The following is an 18,002-nucleotide window of genomic DNA, read 5'->3' on the forward strand; positions in this document are numbered from 1 at the left end:
ATTTGTGTAAAATTAAGGAAGCCATTCAAACTCTTCATATCTCAATTCCTCTACTAATAAAATTTTAATAACAACACTTCTACTACCCTTGCAGATATATAAAGATATTACTATATGCTCCATCACTATATTCATGTAGGGACAGAATTCTTGCATCAGACTACCTCGTAGGCTCCCAGATGGGCTACCTTTGTGTCCGATATTTACCGCAGGTCTAAAGAGCAACGCATTATCCATTTTATGCTTAAGGGATCACCTGGGCCCCCTTCCCTCAGCTTAATCTGTGGGTAGGAACACTTTAGAAGGAAGTATGGGAGGGATTCTGAGGCTTTGTGTGTCAGACTAAGATGAATAGGGATAGGTCCTAAAAAGAAGTATTTCTCTCTATTTGTAAACAGGGGTGTAAAAGAAAATTCTTTCATTTTATCCAATAGAGTAACTTAAATGTAACACATTCTTGAATCACAGCTTTCAAACTCTAGTAAAACACAGGAAAGAAAATAATTTGTATGCAACATAGGAGGTAATACATAGCTGGATGTGTATTTTTATGTTATGTTAAAAATATGGCTTAGAAAACTAACCCCAACAGGCCGGGAAATGTGTGATGTGTCAGTCACTCATCTCTGTGAAAGCATAGAAGCAAGAGATAAAACACATGACAATAGACCGAGTGGTGAGACTCCCTAAGATTTTTATTTATTTTCTTGTTGGGGAAAGATAAGGAAAAATGGCAAGAGTCTGTATAATATAACTTGATTTAAGACTAATAATTACAGAGGGTTGCTGAATCATATATTAAGTTTACTAATATCACAAAATTTGGGTGGCTCGTAGGTAGTAGCTTTAACGGAAAATACATTTATGAATATAGAGAGGGTATAGCTTTGAGTCGGAAATATCAAAATAAGATTAGGCTTTGAAAAATGTAAAGTAATGCATCTTGGATGAAAAATTCACAGATAATCAGGGAAATGGAGCTACTGTACTTGGAAAATGATAATGTTGAATGAGACCTGGGAGTGATCGTTACAGAAAATTAGTATGAGATTGCCCAGGATGATAGAGTGGTTTATAAAAACTGTTTGGGCAGCACATGCAGCGATAACACATCATGAGTCAGACAAGTGTGTCCATTTATGAAAACCTCAGTACCAGAAGGATGTCATCATACTGGAGAGAATTCAGAGAGAGCTACAAAAATGATTGAGGGGCTCAAAGGGCTGATGTGAGGTAAGATTAGAAAGAACTAAATATGTATGTCTTATCCACGTATAGACTATATCCCGCAAAACATAAGGTGCTCACAGACCAAGGAAAGGGAGAAAACTTTTCAAGGAAATTTAAGTGGAGGTTATTAGAAACATTCTGAAGAAAACATGGGGCGGGGGGAGCAAAGTTAGGCTGAAATAAGGGCTCTCTGGTGGGTTAAGTAGAGAAAATGGGATATCATATTTGTTGCCTAGATCCATTGTGCAAAAGGAAAAAAAAAAAAAAACCCACAATGATAACTTAATCTCCTAGTCCTGCAGTTTCCACATCTTTAAAACCAGGAGGAGGGCAGCTGGGTGGTACAATCTGTTAAGCCACCCATTCTTGGTTTTGGTTCAGGTCATGATCTCAGGGTCATGAGATCCAGCCCCACCTCTAGCTCCACACTCAGCACAGAGTCTGCTGGAGATTCTCTCTCTCCTTACCTCATTCATGCTCTTTCTTTCTCTCTCTAAATAAGTAAAATCTTTAAAAAAAATGCAGGAGTATGATCCCTCTTTGGCATACTTAAGAGTTTTGATGAGTAAAATCAATTTTAGCCATATTTATTTAAATATCCTTTTAAAAAATACATGGCACAATGCTCAGCATTGAGTATAACAGTACAGATTTTTTTTCAATAATTAAATAAAGTTGACCTAAGAAATGTACAGTATTACTTACATTTTTTAAATGGGCTAAATATGAGCATGTAATGTGAAAACTTGCATGTATTGTGGTTTTTGACATCAGAACTTATAGTCTCATGGGTGAATAAACATGTATTCAAATACACAAGCAAAATATCTTAATGGTTATTATAGAGGTTCAAAAAAGAGCAATTAAGATTCCAAAAATTGAGGGGGAATGTTTCAAGGATTAAAAGAAGGAAGTGGCATTTGAACCAGCCTTGAAAGGTACTAGAGATTCAACAAGAAGGGACTGGAGGGAGATTCAGAGAGAGAAGAGCACCCAAATGACACCTGAGGGTAAATACACAGCCCGTAAAACACAGAAAAGTATGGTGGAATGAGAATCTGGACAGGTGTGCTGTCACTTATCGGAGAAGGACCATAACTGGGGCTTGAATGGGAGTGAGACCACAGATATAGACCACTAGTTTTCAAGGTTTTTAGGCTTTCCTCAAATAACATCTTAAATAGAAGCCTCATCTATGGAACAGATAAAAGTAGTGCTTCTCTGTTTGAAGTAAGTTGGAGGCCTAGACTCTTGCCCTGCAGCATACCATCAATCTCTCTTCCTCTCCACTCCCAGAGACCCTGGGGCTTCTCAAAAGACCGCTAGAAACTGTGGTGCACAGTTCAAAGAACACAAATATTAGCAAAAAGGAACAAATAAGGAGTTTTTAACAAGGCAATGAAATGACCAGTACAGACCTGTGAAAAATAATAATTGAGAGAAATAGGAAAGGTGGGTTGAATTAAGAGTAGGCTGCACGGGTCTAAATCTAGGATCAGAAAAAAATGTGGCTTTGATATTATAGAGTCAAACAGCATCTCTTCTTGATTTAAAAAAAAAAAAAGAAAGGACTAGTGAGAAGTAGAATAGATGCCAGCTTAGATTTTCACAGTGGGTGTGTGGGACCTTGTAATGCCACTCACTGAAAGAGAGTGTGCATTTTTATTGAATACGTGATTCTGGTTTAGATTTGAATCTACCATAGTCTCCCTGAGGAGCTCTACTGTATAACTAACCAACATACAATAGTAAAATATACTGGTTTAGTAGTTATAGCTTAATGCAGTTTCTTTTTGTTGAGTCTTGAATTACAAAATCTTGTCACCTCTGAGTGGAGGAAGGTTTATATTCCAGGAATGGAATATCATTTTTGTAAATGTATTCATTCATTTATTCATTCCTTTGCTATGCATTACTTATTGACCATTTACAGTGTATGAGGTATTGGGGGAGATGCAGGGATAATTGAAGGTTTAATGATTACTCATGTTTTGGCTAGATTATTAACTCTTAAACTCATCTTCCAATAATCTTTAGAAACATTTCTTCCAGATTTATATTTCTATATAAACACAGAATTCTTTCCTGAACTTTCCTTTCTTTTTATATTGTTGTATGTGTCAAATAGTGCCGCGTATTCATGTTAAGTACCAAAATTCTATCCCTAAATCAAAGCATTCTGACCTTGACCATCTGTTATCTAATGTACATACATTTTGAAATATTCCAATTAATTATTGACATTCTAGTTCATATTTGGCTTTAGGACCCTCTATATATTTTATTGTAGCCATCTTTATCAAACCAAAAACTAAGTTGGCTAATTGTATTTTGCATCAGACAAGAAATACTTATTTATTTTGAGAAAATCTGAAATCTATAATTATTTAAGGGAAATCTAGATTCTTAAAAAAAAAAAATGTGATCAGAGTGTTCATGTTACCCGTAAATCTCAACACTATGCTGTCACTTCTTATTTTGTGTGGGTACAATACTTGGCAGCAATACTGAAGACTAGAATAACTTTTAAAAAGAAATGACCATTCTCAATATATTCTGGACAATCTTTTAAAATTAAAAAGACAGTATTAGGTATATAACCTCCAATATATGTCAGTGCAGTGCTATACATTTTACTTCTTATCTCATTTAATCCTCATAACCTACATGGCAAGTAAAATCACCCATTTTATAAATGAGGAAATTAGAGTTAAGAAAGTTTAACTTGCCCAGGGAGAAAAAGCTAGTAATCTATAGAGCAAGGCTTATAAATTTCAAAGTCCAAGTAACTTTCACTAAAAATGCCCCCTACCAGTAAGGAGTAAAGAATTCATTAATAAGTATGCAATATCTTTGTCATCGGAGGAGGGAATAGGGGTTGATACTTCATTACAAAAGTATCACAGTTATCTTCCTTGTCATATCTCAGGAATTGTCATTTGCTATTATAATATTCAAGTGATAAGCCAATCTTACTTGATGTTTTCCTGCCTATTTAAGAGAGTTATCTCTGGGCAAATAGACTTTTAGAAGGGAATCTTTTAATTTGGATTTCGTGTAGATGAACATTTGCCAGAAACATTGATCATCATAGTCATAATGTCTCAAAATTACTGTACAAATCAATATCATCAAGTCTCAAAAATTCTATACAAACTAATGAATAATTTGAGAATACACATGTTGAAAAGATGTCAAATTCATTATGGATATTTGAGGGATTGTTCTGTAAACTATCGGGAGTTATTTACAAGAAATACACATCAAACTAGATCTAAGTGGGAATAAATACGTTCTTAAAGAAGGTAAATGGAAAACTGATATATTGACATTAACTGCATGGAAAATGGTTAATTATGCTTGTTTTTCCAAAGATGCTTTTCCAAGTAACTAGACAACAACAAAATAGAATTTCTTCATAGGAATTTCTAGGAGTGCTTAAATGCTGACCTATGGGTCAAGATCCTAGTTCTGTGGCTTCTTATCTCTATATCCTTAGAAAGTTTTTTACCCTCTCTGTACCTACAAGTTTTTTTCACATCTATAAAGATTAATGTTCTATCTCATTCATAAAGTTATTTTGAGTATTACATTAAATGAGTTAATCCATATGAATATTTAGTCCACGTGGGTTAAAATGGAAAAAATCAAGAATAGCTAAAAGGTAGAGAGCAATTAGGAAAATGGCATGGAAGCAGTGGGCAGAAGCAGAGCCAGGCCTAAGTGTGCTTTGGAGGCCATATGAGAACCTATCCTTATCCTAAAGACATAGAGAAGTCATTGAATTGTTTTAGTCAGGGACATGACATGATCAGATCTATGATAGAGGACTAATGTTGGAGCTAAGCAAGGGATCCGGATTTTTTAATTTGCTCTCTCATTCTGCAACATACCAAGGTAACTATTTGGTTGTTTTGTTACTTTGAAGTGAGATCTGGATCAGGTTCAGCTAGAGAAGCTCTGCTCCATCACTCCTAAAATAGAAACATTCATTGTTGTGTAGTAAAAGGAATATAGAATAATCAAGAGAAAGGATAATAAAGTAAAAAAAAAAGACAAATTAGAGAGGACATTAATAGAAAAAACAATGTTAACTCAAGCCATCGCACCTAAAAACTACACATATGTATAGTCTGTGTGGTATTATATAAAAATGATGCCACCTCATTGTCAATATGTAAAGAAAGAAAGAGGGAATGAAATTAAAGAATGAAAAAGATATGTTTATAAACATATATGCATACATAAAATGTAAGTTACAGCCTTTTTACTATGTTTAGCATTCTGAATCTATTATTTGCATATCTATGGATTTAAAATGCACAATTAATAAAAGTTCAAGGTAAATATAATTTGTTTCATATTTTAAATATATATATGGCTATATATATGTATATATATATATACACACACACACACACATATATATATAACTAGATAATACAGCAAATAGAAGAAAGCATAACAGGGGTATTCAAAATGAATTGCAGTGAAATAATCTTGCTCTAAAAAGAAATAGGTATTTGCATTTTCTCTCAAATTTAAAGGCAATTCAGAGGAATAAAAGGTTTCTGGACAGCCAGATATCAGCCATATCCATAAAGAGCCAAGTATAACTCCAATCTATCATCTGGAGCACACTACTGTTGAGCCCTACCCTAGCCAAGACAGTCGAGTATAAAATGTGCTCAGAGCTCCTGATTCCTCTCCAACATTTTGCACTCTGCTTTGGCTGATGTTCATTTAGGTTAGATTGCCTTTTTTTTTTCCAATAGAAGAAGACATACTTCATCAATATAAAAATGTTCTTGAGAAATTTGTTCAATAAATGCAAATGATTCTAAAGTCTAATTTATGGAGTTGGTTTAAGAATTTCAGAATATCATGTTATCTAATTATCTGGGTTATCCAAGATAACCCATCTCCCTCCCTCTCTTCCCTCCTTTCCTTTCTTCCTTCTTCCTTCCTTCCTTCTCTCTCTCCCACTCTGTGTCTTTCTCTCCCTGTTCTCTCTGTCTTTTCTTCCTCTTTCTTTCCTTGATTGAACTAGGTGGTCAGTAGTTGGTTCCTAACCAATAGCCGCCATGCAACAGAACCTGCACTCTGATAAATAAGAGCTAATTTGTATCGAGGGATTTCCAGGTTTATAATTTTTCACAACCAGTTCTAGTCACCACATTGCTCAGTTTGTGTCACCAATTTAGAGAGCACAGGAGACCAACTTGAGACCATTGTGTTTGTCTAAAATTACAATCTAGGCCTTAGTAAACTACTATATCGAGGAAACTGATCATAGGAGCCAACCCCATAAGACATCTCAGGAATTGGATATTTCCCTAACTAAAGCATCTAATGTTTCTACAGAAAGGATATCATACTTGTGTGTACTTCATAGATCATAGAGTTTTTATATTATTTTATCTCACTCGTTTCTTCAATATTACTCATAAAATTATTGTGTGCTTGTTATATACAACATCAAAGAAGATGTCTTTGAACTTCAAGAATGTATAGTCTTGTTACTCCCTCCTTCCAAAAACTATAAAAGGTAGATCTTATTATCTCAGCCCAAGGCTTGCAAAGTTTTAATAATTTAAATCAATAGTGTGGGACTGCTGGATAAAAGACTTCTGTGTCCATAATTCTGAGTCTCTGACATAGCCTCCACTTTCAACCCTTCCTGGTAAGCCTCATGATGAATTGACAACAGAATGGTTTCTGGAGTCAGATGAATCCAAATTAGGAGCCCAGCTCTGTTTTTTAAGACCTATATGAACGTTAGTAAATTACTTTTCTTCTCTGAGTGTCCCCATTAGTGATAGGTACTCATCATGCCACACTACGAGGTTGTGGAGAATGAGAAGGTAGAGGTGAAACACAAGGACTGAGACTCATATGGGGTGATGGAGGCAGTCACTGTGGGTACACAATTAAAGGGGAGGTTGTATCAGTCAATAAATATCTTAATTAAATATTAAAAAATCAAATTGGTGATTTAGGACTCAAAGGCTGGCTGGCTATTTTTGTAAAAAAAAAAAAAAGTTTGATCAGAAACATGGTTGAGTTCAGGTAAAGAAGTGAGTCAGGTCAGTTGTGCAAGTGCAGGGTTAAATCCAATCTTTGATATTCTGATACTTTTGTTCATCTTTGTAGTAATCAGAGTCTAACATATCTCCCCAAAGATTTCCTGCTGTAATCCCCAGAACCTATAAGCCAGATGAGCTATCATTCTCATAGTTATGCTTAGCTCTGTTCTGTTCTGTTATGTTGTTATGTCACAGTTGATCTTAAGAGAGGAAGATTATCTAGGTGGACCTGACCCAATCACACAAACCCTTAAAAGCAGATATCTTTTTCTGGCTGATGGCAAAAGAGGAAAACAGAAGGAGGGGAGATTTGAAGTATGGGAAGGATTCAACTTGCCACCACAGGCAAGGACAGGAGAGCAGGCACAGGGAGTAAAAGTGACCAACAGGCACAGACAACAATGACAGGTAGATCCCAGTCCTACAACCACAAAGAGCTCTATTCTGCTATTAACAGGAATGAGCTTGGAAGAGAACCATGAGCTACAATTTCACTTCAGCCTTGGAAGATCCTGCGCAGACCCAGCCCTGCCACCATAGACTTCTGCCCCACAGCAACTGTGAGATAACAAATGGATGTATAAGCCACTAAGTTTGTAGTAATTTCTATGCAACAATAAGATTCATACAATCATGAATATTTGACATCAATTTCTATGTTAAGTATTCTCCTTTTTGTGATAAATTGCCATTTATTATTGAGTTTTTTTTTTTTAGCATGTCCTTATAAATGAGTGTAATGTCTCATTTACCATGTCCTCATCCCAGTCTTGCAATGCTTGGCTTAAAGACGGTATACATTACATATTGTTGTCTTTATCCTTATTAGTTCACAGTGCCTTCTAATTTCAGTCTTACTAATAGGGAATTTTCTTAAGCTTCCCAACTCCTTCAAAGTTTCTCCTCTTCATCTGTCCCTCCCCACCAAAGGCCAACATCCACGCCTCCTTACCTACATCAAATCCACCTAGTCCTGGAATTAGTCAGGTGACTACCTATTAGAGCAGTATGTTAAGGATATCACCAGATATCATGCCATGTAATTATCTTCTTTAAAAGGCCCCCACCGCTCAAACCATTTCAAAATATTTTCCTCCTCTGTATTTGGAAACTTCTCTTCAGCATTTGTACAGCACTTTGGATTCACATTTGTAATAAAATTTACTCCCACAGATTGTACCTTTCTCCAGCTTTCTTTTCAAAATAATTTCCCAGATTGAGGTGATTTGGGACTTGTGAGTTTGAGAAATATGAATGAATATGGGAAGATAAGAACAAAAATGGTAATGGCTAATAAACTTGCTCTTTGATCTAGCATATATGTGTCTAAATTGTTAGAGTAACTGTTGCTCAGGAGTTCCTACTTTATTACGAAAGAAAGAAATCAAAGTAGCTGTAAGAATCATTCGTAACCACCCATATTAATGACTGTTTTCACTATGATTGAATCATAGATATTTTATATCTATAGAAAGTGGTCATTTTTACTGCACATGTTGATTCATAGTTGCATAACTAATCATGACAACTTTATTAATTGCTTATTATCAAGGGTTTTCTCTTTTATTAGAGAACAAGTGACTTCCTTCCCTTATCCTGGTGTGCGTATATATCTCTGTGTGATAGAGATTAATGCATAAAGCTTTGCAGGAAACTGCCTCATTGATTTTGTTGCCTTTATATTTGTCTTCCTTAGATGACTTCCACTAACATAGATGGAGGATGTATAGCCCGGTTCAATGAGACACCCAGGGCCCTGAGTATTGTGGTTGGAGTTCTGGCTTAAATTCAGACACTGGAGTAAGTAAGACATTAAAGGGACATTGTTGGGAAAATGAATGCATGTATCATTGGTTATTTTTAAAGTCCCCAATATAGCACTTCTTTGATGGAGGTACTTTTATAAAGTATTAGTCCTTGCTTGTGTTTTGGAAATTAATTAGGAAATGCATTGCCAACACTGCTGTAATGATGTGCCTTGGAATATTATTCAATGTTGTAATGAGTTGTACACGAGTTCTGTCTCTGGAGTCTATGCATTTGAATATTCTCATGCCATATTTTCAAGTTCTTCAAATCTCATGCTAGCCAATCCACTGCTCTACCATATGATTCAGGAATATTTTCAAAAGCTCACGTTGTTTGCCCACATTATTTAAGACTTAAATTAATTTCTGAGCTTTTTATGCAGTAGTAAATTCTACTCTTACACACAACTTAATTTAGCAGCATCAGAGCTAATGATGAATAAATGTACCCACCTCAGTACATGGTACCTCCTTTTAGAGAAAACTCCCCAAAAGTCTTTATTGAAGAAAAGTATCAAATCAGTACCTTAGAGTCTTCTGTGCTATGATAGTGCATTGAATACAAGAAAGCTGATGGGGTAGTTTTAAAAAATGTCCTGACAGAGTCAAGGTGATGGCCATTTTTAGCTGCCCTGCTATCCATCACCTCTTTCAGCCAAGCATACTCCATCATATGCAACAGCCTCATGAATTTATGCATCAAGCTGTGCAGCCAGTCGTGCCGAGGGCGCTGGTGACAAGTGAAATTGCTGTGCGCCTCATTTAGCTGTTTATTGCGCCTGAGTACGTGTTGCAGCTGTCATCCCACGATGGGATGATAGTGCTCGTTAATAGACAAGACAGGCAAATAATGATGGAGGCCACAGCAAGAGATGCTCATCTGCCAATGGGCTCTGAGCAATATCACAAACATCCACAAAGTTTTCCATCAAAAGCAGCTCTGTAAGAAAATAGAGAGGGCAGGGCTGTTCTTCATAGGACTAACAATGGAGATTAAACTTTTGAAAAAAGTGTAGCCCAGTAGATTGTGTACCTTGGGGCTGCCATTTGGGGGTCCTTCGCTATGCTTCCCTTTTAAAAGAATCCCAGGAAAATGACCACACACACCAACCCAGTTTGTTACCAGTGTGTTCAAGATGCCCGTATTCCCACTACACACCATGGAATGAACTTTAACTGGCTGAACGATTGGCCTTATTCCAATGTCATCCATGGCCCCAAGAATTTGCGAATGTTATTTTTCAACTGTTTGAAGACTTGTTTCATACATTTAGAACTTTGGATTGCTATCTTTCAATTCTTCTCAGTAATTCAGTGGAAAGTAACTTGGAATAGAAATATTCTATCTTTAGATTTGAATGGAATTTTCTTTTGTATAAAATTGAATTATACTCAAGCATTCATATCTTGGCATATAGGAAAGAGGCTCTTAATAAAATCTCTCCCAGATGAAAGTCAGTTAAACAACTGACTTCCATTTCCTTTCTTCCGTGAATGTGTGATGCTTAATCTTATGGGTATTCTGCAGTTGGTGATTAGCAAGTGCCTAAGGTATGGGCTTAAATGTGAACCTTTATGATTTTGCCAACAGGTTATTCATTTTGTAAGAATATAGAACTCAAAGAGTTAATTAACATGTTTGGTGTAATGAAATGAAGCAAATTCTGACAATCCTTTGCAGACTTTTATATATACTAGTAATATCCATTAAACACGGACACACCACACACACACACACACACACACACACACACAGAATTTGCGAAATGGCTCTCTTGCATATAATAGTGGCCATGGTTTTTTTGGTGGCATCTATCTTGCCATGAAGAAAGACTACCAAAAGTTTAACAAGATCATTTTTATTAATAAGGATGTCAAGAACCATAGAAAGTACTAACCAGGCCCCAGAGCTATAATGATGGGGGTGTGGGGGGGAATGTTTATGTGGCCTTTGCATTTTAAGGATGAGGAAACCAAGTCCCAGAGAGGCTAAGTGACCCAGACAGGTCTGTAGTGAGTCATCTGCAGCATTGGTGGTGAACCCAGGTCTGGGACCCTTATGTCCTCTAGAGCTGCTTTAGCTGTGACATTATTCATATTCTTGCTGTGACTGACAGTGCGGGCTTTTTTAAAAAAAAACTACTTATTAACAAAAATCTTGTTTATATTTATATGTTACTTTGCAAGAATATTCTGATTTGTTTATTTATCATTTCTGTATGCTGATTTCTTTAAAAATAAGGTAGAGTGGGGAATACAAGGCATCTAACAATAAAGTTAAAATAATAAGGGTTGTGTCATGAAAGACAAGAGAGAATTGTGACAAAAAGCTCAGGCAAAGGATAATTACTAGATTTGAATATAAAATTTACCACTGATTTAAAAGGGTTGATTCATTCTTAAATGTGATCATTGTCTTTGAGCCAAAAATTACTTCAGTGAGAATGGATCTTTAGTTTTATGATGGAAATAAATGAGAAAATATAAGTTAACTTGCAAGGAAAATAGTTTTATGATGCATATTTCAGGAATATACCTATTCTGTAAAGTAAGGCACATCTGTATTAATTATTTAAAGGTCCCTTTCTTCTTTAAAACATTCATATCTGTGAATCTCTATTACTTAAAATGTATAACAAAAATCATTAGACACAACTTTCCACTGGGTATCTGGATCCAGAAATATTTATTTGTCTTAGAAGTCTTTGATAAACACTTAGTATACAGGGCAATGTGTATTCTACAACAATTAATTTGGATGCACAGTAGACATCATTATACGGGAGGTACAAAAATCACATTTGGATTATACATTACAGTAGTGATTTAGCTCAGAGTCTTAATGTAAAATCCTATGGACTTACATGTAATAACTTTATGTACTTTATTTCTTTTTCCCTGTTTTGTGCTTACTAGGGAATAATACAATGGGAGCTATATCATTCTGCTTCTTCGCTTTTTCAAAAATAACAACAACAACAACAGCAAATTTTTTTTGGCATTTACAGAATTAATGGTCAGCAAATTTAAATATGTTGACTCCTTTTTCTTAATGAAATGGAAAAGAGATGTGTGTTACACGCACACACAAAGTTTTATTAATGTTTCATAAAATGGTTGCTACAATCAAAGGAACTGCTCTGAAAATTAAATCACTGGGCTGGCTCTGGAAATCAGCATAATATGCTCTGCTTAATTCCGTCATGCTAAGATGTTAGATTCTCCTTCATTCTCTCAGCTTTCTCTCTCCTTCACCTGGGGGCATCTGCTGATGAGTCTCTTCTAGAGGTTGTTTAATGACTATTTTACAGGAACTGTCAGCTTTCTAAAGCCCAGTGGCATTGGGCGTCACTGTATTACCAGCCTTTTTACACAATTGGCCTGACTGTAAATCGGAGGTTTAAAAGTACAAGAAAAGCTCCTATTTGATTTAATGACTGGCTGATGGAGGTCGATTAATCTTTCTGTGCTCAGATGTTTTACTCATAAAGGTCATCTATTGTTTGTTTATACTCACTTTCCTGATTTTAGAAACACAAGTAATAAGAAGACCATTTTGAGAAGAGCAGATAGTCGCCTTAAGAAAATCCCTGTCATATGCACTCTGGGATTTGGACTCAAATCCTAATTATACAGTAAGTGAAATGAACACAGCCTTTACATTAACCTAATGTAAAGCTGCAAAACCACGATACCTGCTTGATTTGGTTAAAGGAATTGAAGACATGGTTTCTTTTTCTTCTTTCTTCTTCTTCTTCTTCTTCTTCTTCTTCTTCTTCTTCTTCTTCTTCTTCTTCTTCTTCTGGCAGGAGGGGGCTATTTCCATTTGAAAATGAAGATCTTTTTGGTTCTATAAAGAAAAATATTTTTTCCTTCCCCCTCTTCACTCTTTTCTTAAAAACCAAACAGGAATCTTTTTAGCACCATCACCTTTACTTCGGACATTACTTTCATTCAAGGTTAAGGGCTCTATTTTCTTTAAAAAAATATATATCTAAAATGTATCCTTTTTAAAAATTAGATTAATTCATCGTAATCTTGGTATTAAATTACAAAATCTTGCTTCCTGGGTTTTAACATGAGAACACAGGTTCTCCACCAAATTATTTTTGTTAGTTTTCATTTTTAATCAAGGGATAATTTGTTTGATCAAAGAATGTGCCAATCAGTCAAGGCTAGTCAACAAAGAGCATGGCTTAAGAGTACAAAAAAGTAGCACACAGAAGGTGATGTTGAGGAAATACTCAATGACTTTCTAAATCTACCTTTTAAAGTTGAGACAATGTAGCAAAGTTATTCTTTGACCAATAAAATATTGCCTAGCCTTTGGCTCCTCCAAACAAATGAAATAGAATAATGATTCTGACAGTTTTCCTGAATGGAGATTTCTGATTACAAGTGACTACAGGAGAATAAGTCTCACTAGCAGGGGGAGCACACATTGTGAGCAAAGATAGTTGTAAGTCCCCACACATACCCTTTCAAAAGTGAGAATAATATAAATAGGGAAGAAAAATAGTCTCATAACTTTTCACTGGACAACCTATTCAGAGATGCACAATGAGGCATCTGGATATTAATTTTGGAAAATCCCTAGAGGTAGGAATTTCTGCTATTACTAAGCAATTCAGGGTGTCAAAAAGCCACAAAAGTAAATTTAATATTGTTTTCTATTTGAATCTCAAGTCCACATTCTATTACCAAATGTCCGCAGAGCAATCATACTTACTTAAATGATGAATACAAGTTTTTCTTGAAGTATTCTTCGAAAGGCATTTTGTAAGGGCAAATGTAAGAGAAGGAAACACTTGACAGTCAGTATCTAATAATACTGGCATAACATAATATAGCTTTTTTGAGGCAGTAGTTCAGTTGCCTCTTCTGGTAAGTTCCAGGATTTCTTTTACATATGGTACTTCCTTTGGGTTTTTACTGCACTGAATTGGATTCATTTGTTTACATGGTGTTCATTCTCAGGAGATTTGTCTTTATAAGAACAGGGCCTGTTTCACATTCACCTTTTTAAAAAAAAAATTTATTTAAATTCCAGTTAGTTAACATATAGTATAGTATTAGTTTGGAGTATACAATTTAGTGATTCGACACTTACATACAGCACCTGGTGCTCACCACAACAGGTGTACTTCTTAATACCCATCACCCATTTCACCCATCCCTTTGCCCACCTGCCCTCTGGTAACCATCAGTTTGTTCTTTATAGTTAGGAGTTTCTTTCTTGGTTTGCCTCTCATTTTTGTTTTGTTTTGTTTTTGTTTTTGTTTTCCCTTTGCTCATTTATTTTGTTTCTTAAATTCCACATACGAATGAAATCATCTGGTATTTCTCTTTTATACTTATCTTGACATATCCTAAATATTGAGTACCTGGGACAGTGTTTGTCATCTGGTAAGCACTGGATAAATATTGCCTGAATTAAGTAACTAAATTACAGTATTTTACATGTTCAGTAGGGGATTTACTAAAGTGTCTAAATTTACATTCCTCATTGGGATTCAGACTGTCTCCTATTGCTAAGCATGAAGGAGCAATGAGATTGGACATAGAGATGGAGGCTCTAGTCTCAGCTCTGTCAGTCTGTGACTACGAAGCAAAGCACTTAAACTTGAGCTTCTCTAATTCTTATCTGTAACACTCAGGGTCAGATATATAACTGTGATCTCTGATAGCTGTAATACTCTTGATTGTTATAGCCCTACTACTCTTATATGTGGTAAGCCATTTTCTTTTCAGTCTACTTGCAACTCTAAATTATTACTAACACCTAACATTTACTAAGCAGTTAGTTGTGATGTTAATATTATTTCTCCCAATTCTCACAATCCTATGAGTTAAGTTTTTACACATAGTGAAATTAGAGTTCAAACCAATTTAAAAACTTGTCCTAGGCCCAAGTGGCATAGAGAAAACCCAAGCCTTGGGCTTCTAGTGTCAATTTTTCTGCTCTTTCCAATGTGCTGTCTAATTCTATCTGCAGCTCATTCTTTCCTACACTTCTAAAAGTATTGTAAGTTTGTATTTAGTATCGTAATGTTTTAAATAGAATATCTGAAGGAAACAACAGGACCCTCTGTGAAAAGACCAATTTATTATGAGTCAAACATTCTGAGTTGTATTGTTATCAGAGGTGATGAGGCTCCTCTGATCCCCCATATCTCTTCTCATCCTCTGGTGGCCAGTGTCATGCATTTTCAAGACAGCTGGCCAATGGGCTCTGTGGCCATAAAATAGAGCTCAGCAAGCTGCTCACACAAGGATTGAACTTGTGACCTTGGTGTCGTTTCCATCACACCCCAAGCAATTGAATTAAATAGCCAAAGACAAATCTAACATGACATGAAATGAAACACGGCCTCAGAGATGTGGAAATATTTATCATTTGGTCTATTTATATTTCAATTAATTTCAATTGTTTATTTTGGACTTGGACTTTGTAGAACATTGCCCTAGGAACTGCAGAATAACCACATAATCTGGATCTCTAGAGCTGGAAGTGTGAGGGAAAAGGGGGAAACCAGTGTGGGATGACCACAAGTCCTAAGAGAAGACAAGCCAAATGTCAGGGAAATACACAGCCAGAAAAACTCTCCATATCTATAAAATGTCCAGTCCTTTAGGATCAGCAATAGCCTCCAGTGTTACATCAAAAGGGACTATTTGGCAACTCATTGGCTCTCATAGCCTCTTGGATCTGTAGTTCTTGCAATGGCTCTGGTTTGACCTTACCCCTCCCTGTATTGTGATCTTGTTTTTATTGAACCCCAGCAGATTGGAATGATTCCCAGTTTGTTCATTCCTTTGAGTTTCTATTTATTGTTCTCTAATACTCTGAGCACTTGGTTTGCCTTATCTCTGATTCTGCTTTTACTCCCTAACTTTTCTGGTTCACTTCCCCCATATTATACTGACGGTACTGCGGCAGTTAACATCTAAATTTCCTGAAGTGGTTGTTTCACACTGTTCTCTCAGCTTCCAGAGGAGCCCAGAGATTTTCATCTTAAAACTTTGGGATGCTACTGCTCTAACTCCGACTCCCTGGGGACAAGGGTCCTGGAATTGAGTGTATGGTGAAGAGATGGCCTTAACATTTTATTTTCAATGGAGTAAATTGAGGAACTGTGGGCTAAGGATGCAATGCAAAGTCAGTTGACCAGTAAGTGGGGACTTATAAATAGATTTTGACTTTTAGCTATTGGCTAAGGAAATAATTGAGGGAACAGAGTGTCAGGGAATGGCTTCTTCTTCTTCAGTGCAAATGACTGAGTGTTAATGACTCCCCCACACCCAATTCATATGCTGAAATCCTCTCCCCCATGTGATAGTATTAGGAGGTAAGGCCTTTGGGACATAATTAGACTTTGAGGGTGGAGTCCTCATGAATGGGATTAGTGCTCTTTTAAAGCGACCCCAAAGAGCCCTCCTGCCCTCTTTCCACCATGTGAGGAGTCCAGGAAAAGAAGATAGTCTACCACCTAGAAAAGGGCTCTCACTAGAACTCAGCTAGCATACTGAATGCTGATCTCAGACTTCCAGCCTCCAGAGCTGAGAGAAATAAATTTCTGTTTTTTATTAGCCACCCAGTCTATGGCACTTTGTGACAGCATTCTGAACTGAGATGCTCATGAATCTTCCACCTCTTCTTCTCTGTTGACTTTTCCTTTAAGGTTCCCTCCAACTCTGAGATTCTTTAAGATGTAATGCCAATCAAGCTAAGCATGTAGGAGAATGTGATAGTTCATGTTACTGCCTTTGTTACCTACAAATCCAATGTTTCCTTCTAGAAATTCATTCCATAAAATGAGTTATTTTTTTCAAACCACCAAAAGTAAAAATTTTAATTTATGGAGTTTAGAAAAAAGATTACCTTTATTATTGTTCAATAAATAGTGATTAATTCCATAGCTGCTTGATCAATGCCAGCTTTTAAGTTAGTATCCCCAACAAGCTATGTGTAATATTTAAGATTAACTTTAACTTCCTTATTACTATATGTGTCCAAATTCTTAAATTAGAGTAATCTCATTCTCTTGTTAACTTCAATATCCCATCTTAATATATGTCACATTTGGGATTCAATTTAGGCAGGTCTTAAATGTTTATTTTCTACGTATGCTTAAATTTTTATTTTCAAAGATTTCTATAAAATAGTGCTGACTTAAAAAATCTATAATTGTTAACAAGGACGAATTTCCTACCAGTAATTGCATATCAAACACAATCAAATGAACCCCAATTTGCTAAAAGATCATTCCTTATTGTTTTGACAATAGGATTTGGAGACCTACTGAAGTTTCACTTTGCCATTTTTTTTCAATAAAGTTTCAATGAGTTTAACAGATTATCTATTTAGGTCTGTAATGATGATGAGAACAGGAAATTCGGACAGGAAAATAGGTCGCTTCTTAGGCTTGCTGCCAGACTTTGAAAACCACCATAACAAGTTGTTTCTGCCAAAGTAAGTGAAATCCGAATGCTGGCTAAAACATTTGAAAAAAAAGAAAAAGAAAGAAAGAAACCCATGCTGACTAATAGGCGCTAATGTGTGAATAATAATTAGCGCAATTAAGTGACTGGCGCTGTGCGGGTGAAATTTTCAGAATACAAAACATTAATGTAGGGGTTTACATACACATAAACAAAGCTTTAAAATGGGCTAATGTGAGCTCTGATTATGGGAATATTTAAGGGTCAGTATAATAATTGTGAAATTCTCATTGAGTGTATGCTAATCTTAGGTATAGAAATTCTATGAATGTAAGTCATTGTTGTAATCTTATAAAGTCCTCAAAGATTATACTTATATCTATGTCATCTGTATCTATAATCCTATATATGGGAAACAGGTCCGAAGTCTGATAAA

At 35.8% G+C, this 18,002-nt stretch overlaps 1 long non-coding RNA gene across 7 annotated transcripts in view; it reads left to right on the plus strand.

Moving 5' to 3' along the window:
- LOC112923172 (uncharacterized) overlaps positions 1-18,002 on the plus strand; it is an 895,045-nt gene that overhangs the window by 850,417 nt on the left and 26,626 nt on the right. For 4 of the 7 annotated variants that reach the window (XR_011997185.1, XR_011997181.1, XR_011997182.1 and 1 more), the window contains 2 exons: positions 9,013-9,116; positions 12,656-12,759. This is a non-coding gene — a long non-coding RNA (uncharacterized lncRNA). Of the gene's footprint in view, positions 1-7,773; positions 7,975-9,012; positions 9,117-12,655; positions 12,760-18,002 lie in introns of all 7 variants that reach the window. The other 3 variants (XR_011997186.1, XR_003235621.2, XR_011997187.1) reach the window with 2 other exon arrangements.

The sequence above is a fragment of the Vulpes vulpes genome, chromosome 1 (assembly GCF_048418805.1).
Source record: "Vulpes vulpes isolate BD-2025 chromosome 1, VulVul3, whole genome shotgun sequence".
Lineage (NCBI taxonomy): Eukaryota > Metazoa > Chordata > Mammalia > Carnivora > Canidae > Vulpes > Vulpes vulpes.